Below are 11,518 nucleotides of genomic sequence, written 5' to 3' on the forward strand. Positions count from 1 at the left end.
AAACAGAACTTCTCCCCTTTTCAATAATTTACTCAGTATTTTAACGAGAAACAAATAGATGATTGAAAATTAAGTATTTAAGGTTATTATCTAATCAATTATGTGTTTGCATCATTTTTATCGTATATATATTAATTAATACCCATGGACGGAAAATTCACAAAAACGTGGAAAACGGCAAAATATTGCCTAATTCGATGATATTTTGTTTAAATCACATGAAGGAAAAGGAGATGATAAACGTTAAAATATTGCTAAGTTCGATGATTTTTCGTACGAAACAAAATGCAAAAAAACTTGCTTAAAATGCAATATTATGCGAAATTCTGAGGTTTCAAGGCTAAATCACATATCGTGATACAACATGAAATAGTATCGAAATAATGGTAAAAATGAATATATTTACGTAATATTACACTACATGAAAAACGTGAAAAAAGTCACTATTTAACCATATTTGAGGATTTTAACTTTAAATCATAGAGCGAGGTTTCGTATTATTTGGATCCAAGAAAAGACATATGACAATGTTGTTTCCAATACAAATGATAAAAATCAAAGTGTTTTCATTAGAATTAACTAAAATGTCCCTGGTTTTCCTTTTATATTACCGATGGAAGATGAACACGAAAATCGCTCTATTCCGGCTGAAACGTCGATATATGCAATAAAAACAGATCTTCTCCCCTTTTCAATATCTTACTCAGTATTTTAACGAGAAACAAATAGTTGATTGAAAATGAAGTATTTAAGGTTATTATCTAATCAATTATGTGTTTGTATCATTTTTATCATATATGTATGAATTAATACCCATGGACTGAAAATTCACAAAAACGTGGAAAAACGGCAAAATATTGCCTAATTCGATGATATTTTGTTTAAATCACATGAAGGAAAAGGGGATAATAAACGTCAAATATTGCTAAATTCAATGATTTTTCGTACGAAACAAAATGCAAGAAAACTTGCTTAAAATGCAATATTACGCGAAATTCTGAGATTTGAAGGGCAAATCACATATCGTGATACTACATGAAATAGTATCGGAATATTGGTAAAAATGAATATATTTGCGTAATATCAAACTACATGATGAACGTGAAAAAGTTACTATTTTACCATATTTGAGGATTTTACCTTCAAATCATAGAGCGAGGTTTCGTATTATTTAGATCCAAGAAAAGACATATGACAATGTTGTTTCCAATACAAATGATAAAAATCAATGTGTTTTCATTAGAATTAACTAAAATGTTCCTGATTTTCCGTTTATATTACCGATGGAAGATGTACACGAAAACCGCTCTATTCCGGGTGAAACGTCGATATATACAATAAAATCAGAACTTCTCCCCCCTTTCAATATCTTACTCAGTATTTTAACGAGAAAGAAATAGTTGATTGAAAATGAAGTATTTAAGGTTATTATCTAATCAATTATGTGTTTGCATCATTTTTATGATATATATAATGAATTAATACCCATAGACTGAAAATTCACAAAAACGTGGAAAACGGCAAAATATTGCCTAATTCGTTGATATTTTGTTTAAATCACATGAAGGAAAAGGGGATGATAAACGTCAAAATATTGCTAAATTCGATGATTTTTCGTACGAAACAAAATGCAAGAAAACTTGCTTAAAATGCAATATTATGCGAAATTCTGAGATTTCAAGGCCAAATCACATATCTTGATACTACATGAAATAGTATCGAAATAATGGTAAAAATGAATATATTTACGTAATATCAAACTACATGAAAAACGTGAAAAAAGTCACTATTTAACCATATTTTAGGATTTTAACTTTAAATCATAGAGCGAGGTTTCGTATAATTTGGATCCAAGAAAAGACATATGACAATGTTGTTTCCAATACAAATGATAAAAATCAAAGTGTTTTCATTAGAATTAACTAAAATGTTCCTGGTTTTCCGTTTATATTACCGATGGAAGATGTACACGAAAATCGCTCTATTCCGGCTGAAACGTCGATATATGCAATAAAAACCGAACTTCTCCCCTTTTCAATAATTTACTCAGTATTTTAACGAGAAACAAATAGATGATTGAAAATAAAGTATTTAAGGTTATTATCTAATCAATTATGTGTTTGCATCATTTTTATCGTATATATATGAATTAAAACCCATGGACGGAAAATTCACAAAAACGTGGAAAACGGCAAAATATTGCCTAATTCGATGATATTTTGTTTAAATCACAAGAAGGAAAAGGAGATGATAAACGTTAAAATATTGCTAAATTCGATGATTTTTCGTACGAAACAAAATGCAAGAAAACTTGCTTAAAATGCGATATTATGTGAAATTCTGAGATTTGAAGGCCAAATCACATATCGTGATACTACATGAAATAGTATCGAAATAATGGTAAAATGAATATATTTACGTAATATCAAACTACATGAAAAACGTGAAAAAAGTCACTATTTAACCATATTTGAGGATTTTAACTTTAAATCATAGAGCGAGGTTTCGTATTATTTGGATCCAAGAAAAGACATGACAATGTTGTTTCCAATACAAATGATAAAAATCAAAGTGTTTTCATTAGAATTAACTAAAATGTCACTGGTTTTCCGTTTATATTACCGGTGGAAGATGAACACGAAAATCGCTCTATTCCGGCTGAAACGTCGATATATGCAATAAAAACAGATCTTCTCCCCTTTTCAATATCTTACTCAGTATTTTAACGAGAAACAAATAGTTGATTGAAAATGAAGTATTTAAGGTTATTATCTAATCAATTATGTGTTTGTATCATTTTTATCGTATATATATGAATTAATACCCATGAACTGAAAATTCACAAAAACGTGGAAAAACGGCAAAATATTGCCAAATTCGATGATATTTTGTTTAAATCACATGAAGGAAAAGGGGATGATAAACGACAAAATATTGCTAAATTCGATGATTTTTCGTACGAAACAAAATGCAAGAAAACTTGCTTAAAATGCAATATTACGCGAAATTCTGAGATTTGAAGGGCAAATCACATATCGTGATACTACATGAAATAGTATCGGAATATTGGTAAAAATGAATATATTTGCGTAATATCAAAATACATGATTAACGTGAATCACGTAAAACCGCTCTAATCCGGCTGAAACGTCAATATATGCAATAAAAACCGAACTTCTCCCCTTTTCAATATCTTACTCAGTATTTTAATGAGAAACAAATAGATGATTGCAATGAAGTATTTAAGGTTATTATCTAATCAATTATGTGTTTGCATCATTTTATCGTATATATATGAATTTATACCCTTTGACTGAAAATTCACAAAAACGTGGAAAACGGCAAAATATTGCCTAATTCGATGATATTTTGTTTAAATCACATGAAGGAAAAGGGGATGATAAACGTAAAAATATTGCTAAATTCGATGATTTTTCGTACGAAACAAAATGCAAGAAAACTTGCTTAAAATGCAATATTACGCGAAATTCTGAGATTTGAAGGGCAAATCACATATCGTGATACTACATGAAATAGTATCGGAATATTGGTAAAAATGAATATATTTGCGTAATATCAAACTACATGATTAACGTGAAAAAGTTTCTATTTTACCATATTTGAGGATTTTACCTTCAAATCATAGAGCGAGGTTTCGTATTATTTAGATCCAAGAAAAGACATATGACAATGTTGTTTCCAATACAAATGATAAAAATCAATGTGTTTTCATTAGAATTAACTAAAATATTCCTGATTTTCCGTTTATATTACTGATGGAAGATGTACACGTAAAACCGCTCTAATCCGGCTGAAACGTCGATATATGCAATAAAAACCGAACTTCTCCCCTTTTCAACATCTTACTCAGTATTTTAACGAGAAACAAATAGATGATTGAAAATGAAGTATTTAAGGTTATTATCTAATCAATTATGTGTTTGCATCATTTTTATCGTATACATATGAATTAATACCCATGGACTGAAAATTCACAAAAACGTGGAAAACGGCAAAATATTGCCTAATTCGATGATATTTTGTTTAAATCACATGAAGGAAAAGGGGATGATAAACGTCAAAATATTGCTAAATTCGATGATTTTTCGTACGAAACAAAATGCAAGAAAACTTGCTTAAAATGCAATATTATGCGAAATTCTGAGATTTCAAGGCCAAATCACATATCGTGATATTACATGAAATAGTATCGAAATATTGGTAAAAATGAATATATTTACGTAATATCAAACTACATGAAAAACGTGAAAAAAGTCACTATTTAACCATATTTGAGGATTTTAACTTCAAATCATAGAGCGAGGTTTCGTATTATTTGGATCCAAGAAAAGACATATGACAATGTTGTTTCCAATACAAATGAAAAAAATCAAAGTGTTTTCATTAGAATTAACTAAAATGTTCCTGGTTTTCCGTTTATATTACCGATGGAAGATGTACACGAAAATCGCTCTATTCCGGCTGAAACGTCGATATATGCAATAAAAACAGAACTTCTCCCCTTTTCAATATCTTACTCAGTATTTTAACGAGAAACAAATTGTTGATTGAAAATGAAGTATTTAAGGTTATTATCTAATCAATTGTGTGTTTGCATCATTTTCATCGTACATATATGAATTAATACCCATGGACTGAAAATTCACAAAAACGTGGAAAAACGGCAAAATATTGCCTAATTCGATGATATTTTGTTTAAATCACATGAAGGAAAAGGGGATGATAAACGTCAAAATATTGCTAAATTCGATGATTTTTCGTACGAAACAAAATGCAAGAAAACTTGCTTAAAATGCAATATTACGCGAAATTCTGAGATTTGAAGGGCAAATCACATATCGTGATACTACATGAAATAGTATCGGAATATTGGTAAAAATGAATATATTTGCGTAATATCAAACTACATGATTAACGTTAAAAAGTTACTATTTTACCATATTTGAGGATTTTACCTTCAAATCATAGAGCGAGGTTTCGTATTTTTTAGATAAAAGAAAAGACATATGACAATGTTGTTTCCAATACAAATGATAAAATTCAAAAAGTTTTCATTAGAATTAACGAAAATGTTCCTGGTTTTCCGTTTATATTACCGATGGAAGATGTACACGAAAATCGCTCTATTCCGGCTGAAACGTCGATATATGCAATAAAAACAGAACTTCTCCCCTTTTCAATAATTTACTCAGTATTTTAACGAGAAACAAATAGATGATTGAAAATGAAGTATTTAAGGTTATTATCTAATCAATTATGTGTTTGCATCATTTTTATCGTATATATATGAATTAAAACCCATGGACGGAAAATTCACAAAAACGTGGAAAACGGCAAAATATTGCCTAATTCGATGATATTTTGTTTAAATCACATGAAGGAAAAGGAGATGATAAACGTTAAAATATTGCTAAATTCGATGATTTTTCGTACGAAACAAAATGCAAAAAAACTTGCTTAAAATGCGATAGTATGCGAAATTCTGAGATTTGAAGGCCAAATCACATATCGTGATACTACATGAAATAGTATCGAAATATTGGTAAAAATGAATATATTTACGTAATATCAAACTACATGAAAAACGTGAAAAAAGTCACTATATAACCATATTTGAGGATTTTAACTTCAAATCATAGAGCGAGGTTTCGTATTATTTAGATCCAAGAAAAGACATATGACAATGTTGTTTCCAATACAAATGATAAAAAACAATGTGTTTTCATTAGAATTAACTATAATGTTCTTGATTTTCCGTTTATATTAACGAGGGAAGATGTACACGTAAAACCGCTCTAATCCGGCTGAAACGTCGATATATGCAATAAAAACCGAACTTCTCCCCTTTTCAATATCTTACTCAGTATTTTACCGAGAAATAAATAGATGATTGAAAATGAAGTATTTAAGGTTATTATCTAATTAATTATGTGTTTGCATCATTTTTATCGTATATATATGAATTAATACCCATGGACTGAAAATTCACAAAAACGTGGAAAACGGCAAAATATTGCCTAATTCGTTGATATTTTGTTTAAATCACATGAAGGAAAAGGGGATGATAAACGTCAAAATATTGCTAAATTCGATGATTTTTCGTACGAAACAAAATGCAAAAAAACTTGCTTAAAATGCAATATTATGCGAAATTCTGAGGTTTCAAGGCCAAATCACATATCGTGATACTACATGAAATAGTATCGAAATAATGGTAAAAATGAATATATTTACGTAATATCAAACTACATGAAAAACGTGAAAAAAGTCACTATTTAACCATATTTGAGGATTTTAACTTTAAATCATAGAGCGAGGTTTCGTATTATTTGGATCCAAGAAAAGACATATGACAATGTTGTTTCCAATACAAATGATAAAAATCAAAGTGTTTTCATTAGAATTAACTAAAATGTCCCTGGTTTTCCGTTTATATTACCGATGGAAGATGAACACGAAAATCGCTCTATTCCGGCTGAAACGTCGATATATGCAATAAAAACAGATCTTCTCCCCTTTTCAATATCTTACTCAGTATTTTAACGAGAAACAAATAGTTGATTGAAAATGAAGTATTTAAGGTTATTATCTAATCAATTATGTGTTTGTATCATTTTTATCATATATAAATGAATTAATACCCATGGACTGAAAATTCACAAAAACGTGGAAAAACGGCAAAATATTGCCTAATTCGATGATATTTTGTTTAAATCACATGAAGGAAAAGGGGATGATAAACGTCAAATATTGCTAAATTCAATGATTTTTCGTACGAAACAAAATGCAAGAAAACTTGCTTAAAATGCAATATTACGCGAAATTCTGAGATTTGAAGGGCAAATCACATATCGTGATACTACATGAAATAGTATCGGAATATTGGTAAAAATGAATATATTTGCGTAATATCAAACTACATGATTAACGTGAAAAAGTTACTATTTTACCATATTTGAGGATTTTACCTTCAAATCATAGAGCGAGGTTTCGTATTATTTGGATCCAAGAAAAGACATATGACAATGTTGTTTCCAATACAAATGATAAAAATCAATGTGTTTTCATTAGAATTAACTAAAATGTTCCTGATTTTCCGTTTATATTACCGATGGAAGATGTACACGAAAACCGCTCTATTCCGGCTGAAACGTCGATATATGCAATAAAATCAGAACTTCTCCCCCCTTTCAATATCTTACTCAGTATTTTAACGAGAAAGAAATAGTTGATTGAAAATGAAGTATTTAAGGTTATTATCTAATCAATTATGTATTTGCATCATTTTTATCGTATATGTATGAATTAAAACCCATGGACTGAAAATTCACAAAAACGTGGAAAACGGCAAAATATTGCCTAATTCGATGATATTTTGTTTAAATCACATGAAGGAAAAGGAGATGATAAACGTAAAAATATTGCTATATTCGATGATTTTTCGTACGAAACAAAATGCAAGAAAACTTGCTTAAAATGCAATATTATGCGAAATTCTGAGATTTGAAGGCCAAATCACATATCGTGATACTACATGAAATAGTATCGAAATATTGGTAAAAATGAATATATTTACGTAATATCAAACTACATGAAAAACGTGAAAAAAGTCACTATATAACCATATTTGAGGATTTTAACTTCAAATCATAGAGCGAGGTTTCGAATTATTTAGATCCAAGAAAAGACATATGACAATGTTGTTTCCAATACAAATGATAAAAAACAATGTGTTTTCATTAGAATTAACTATAATGTTCTTGATTTTCCGTTTATATTAACGAGGGAAGATGTACACGTAAAACCGCTCTAATCCGGCTGAAACGTCGATATATGCAATAAAAACCGAATTTCTCACCTTTTCAGTATCTTACTCAGTATTTTACCGAGAAATAAATAGATGATTGAAAATGAAGTATTTAAGGTTATTATCTAATTAATTATGTGTTTGCATCATTTTTATCGTATATATATGAATTAATACCCATGGACTGAAAATTCACAAAAACGTGGAAAACGGCAAAATATTGCCTAATTCGTTGATATTTTGTTTAAATCACATGAAGGAAAAGGGGATGATAAACGTCAAAATATTGCTAAATTCGATGATTTTTCGTACGAAACAAAATGCAAAAAAACTTGCTTAAAATGCAATATTATGCGAAATTCTGAGGTTTCAAGGCCAAATCACATATCGTGATACTACATGAAATAGTATCGAAATAATGGTAAAAATGAATATATTTACGTAATATCAAACTACATGAAAAACGTGAAAAAAGTCACTATTTAACCATATTTGAGGATTTTAACTTTAAATCATAGAGCGAGGTTTCGTATTATTTGGATCCAAGAAAAGACATATGACAATGTTGTTTCCAATACAAATGATAAAAATCAAAGTGTTTTCATTAGAATTAACTAAAATGTCCCTGGTTTTCCGTTTATATTACCGATGGAAGATGAACACGAAAATCGCTCTATTCCGGCTGAAACGTCGATATATGCAATAAAAACAGATCTTCTCCCCTTTTCAATATCTTACTCAGTATTTTAACGAGAAACAAATAGTTGATTGAAAATGAAGTATTTAAGGTTATTATCTAATCAATTATGTGTTTGTATCATTTTTATCATATATAAATGAATTAATACCCATGGACTGAAAATTCACAAAAACGTGGAAAAACGGCAAAATATTGCCTAATTCGATGATATTTTGTTTAAATCACATGAAGGAAAAGGGGATGATAAACGTCAAATATTGCTAAATTCAATGATTTTTCGTACGAAACAAAATGCAAGAAAACTTGCTTAAAATGCAATATTACGCGAAATTCTGAGATTTGAAGGGCAAATCACATATCGTGATACTACATGAAATAGTATCGGAATATTGGTAAAAATGAATATATTTGCGTAATATCAAACTACATGATTAACGTGAAAAAGTTACTATTTTACCATATTTGAGGATTTTACCTTCAAATCATAGAGCGAGGTTTCGTATTATTTGGATCCAAGAAAAGACATATGACAATGTTGTTTCCAATACAAATGATAAAAATCAATGTGTTTTCATTAGAATTAACTAAAATGTTCCTGATTTTCCGTTTATATTACCGATGGAAGATGTACACGAAAACCGCTCTATTCCGGCTGAAACGTCGATATATGCAATAAAATCAGAACTTCTCCCCCCTTTCAATATCTTACTCAGTATTTTAACGAGAAAGAAATAGTTGATTGAAAATGAAGTATTTAAGGTTATTATCTAATCAATTATGTATTTGCATCATTTTTATCGTATATGTATGAATTAAAACCCATGGACTGAAAATTCACAAAAACGTGGAAAACGGCAAAATATTGCCTAATTCGATGATATTTTGTTTAAATCACATGAAGGAAAAGGAGATGATAAACGTAAAAATATTGCTATATTCGATGATTTTTCGTACGAAACAAAATGCAAGAAAACTTGCTTAAAATGCAATATTATGCGAAATTCTGAGATTTGAAGGCCAAATCACATATCGTGATACTACATGAAATAGTATCGAAATATTGGTAAAAATGAATATATTTACGTAATATCAAACTACATGAAAAACGTGAAAAAAGTCACTATATAACCATATTTGAGGATTTTAACTTCAAATCATAGAGCGAGGTTTCGAATTATTTAGATCCAAGAAAAGACATATGACAATGTTGTTTCCAATACAAATGATAAAAAACAATGTGTTTTCATTAGAATTAACTATAATGTTCTTGATTTTCCGTTTATATTAACGAGGGAAGATGTACACGTAAAACCGCTCTAATCCGGCTGAAACGTCGATATATGCAATAAAAACCGAACTTCTCACCTTTTCAATATCTTACTCAGTATTTTACCGAGAAATAAATAGATGATTGAAAATGAAGTATTTAAGGTTATTATCTAATTAATTATGTGTTTGCATCATTTTTATCGTATATATATGAATTAATACCCATGGACTGAAAATTCACAAAAACGTGGAAAACGGCAAAATATTGCCTAATTCGTTGATATTTTGTTTAAATCACATGAAGGAAAAGGGGATGATAAACGTCAAAATATTGCTAAATTCGATGATTTTTCGTACGAAACAAAATGCAAAAAAACTTGCTTAAAATGCAATATTATGCGAAATTCTGAGGTTTCAAGGCCAAATCACATATCGTGATACTACATGAAATAGTATCGAAATAATGGTAAAAATGAATATATTTACGTAATATCAAACTACATGAAAAACGTGAAAAAAGTCACTATTTAACCATATTTGAGGATTTTAACTTTAAATCATAGAGCGAGGTTTCGTATTATTTGGATCCAAGAAAAGACATATGACAATGTTGTTTCCAATACAAATGATAAAAATCAAAGTGTTTTCATTAGAATTAACTAAAATGTCCCTGGTTTTCCGTTTATATTACCGATGGAAGATGAACACGAAAATCGCTCTATTCCGGCTGAAACGTCGATATATGCAATAAAAACAGATCTTCTCCCCTTTTCAATATCTTACTCAGTATTTTAACGAGAAACAAATAGTTGATTGAAAATGAAGTATTTAAGGTTATTATCTAATCAATTATGTGTTTGTATCATTTTTATCATATATAAATGAATTAATACCCATGGACTGAAAATTCACAAAAACGTGGAAAAACGGCAAAATATTGCCTAATTCGATGATATTTTGTTTAAATCACATGAAGGAAAAGGGGATGATAAACGTCAAATATTGCTAAATTCAATGATTTTTCGTACGAAACAAAATGCAAGAAAACTTGCTTAAAATGCAATATTACGCGAAATTCTGAGATTTGAAGGGCAAATCACATATCGTGATACTACATGAAATAGTATCGGAATATTGGTAAAAATGAATATATTTGCGTAATATCAAACTACATGATTAACGTGAAAAAGTTACTATTTTACCATATTTGAGGATTTTACCTTCAAATCATAGAGCGAGGTTTCGTATTATTTGGATCCAAGAAAAGACATATGACAATGTTGTTTCCAATACAAATGATAAAAATCAATGTGTTTTCATTAGAATTAACTAAAATGTTCCTGATTTTCCGTTTATATTACCGATGGAAGATGTACACGAAAACCGCTCTATTCCGGCTGAAACGTCGATATATGCAATAAAATCAGAACTTCTCCCCCCTTTCAATATCTTACTCAGTATTTTAACGAGAAAGAAATAGTTGATTGAAAATGAAGTATTTAAGGTTATTATCTAATCAATTATGTATTTGCATCATTTTTATCGTATATGTATGAATTAAAACCCATGGACTGAAAATTCACAAAAACGTGGAAAACGGCAAAATATTGCCTAATTCGATGATATTTTGTTTAAATCACATGAAGGAAAAGGAGATGATAAACGTAAAAATATTGCTATATTCGATGATTTTTCGTACGAAACAAAATGCAAGAAAACTT

The sequence above is a fragment of the Procambarus clarkii genome, chromosome 26 (genome assembly GCF_040958095.1).
Source record: "Procambarus clarkii isolate CNS0578487 chromosome 26, FALCON_Pclarkii_2.0, whole genome shotgun sequence".
In the NCBI taxonomy this organism is placed as follows: domain Eukaryota; kingdom Metazoa; phylum Arthropoda; class Malacostraca; order Decapoda; family Cambaridae; genus Procambarus; species Procambarus clarkii.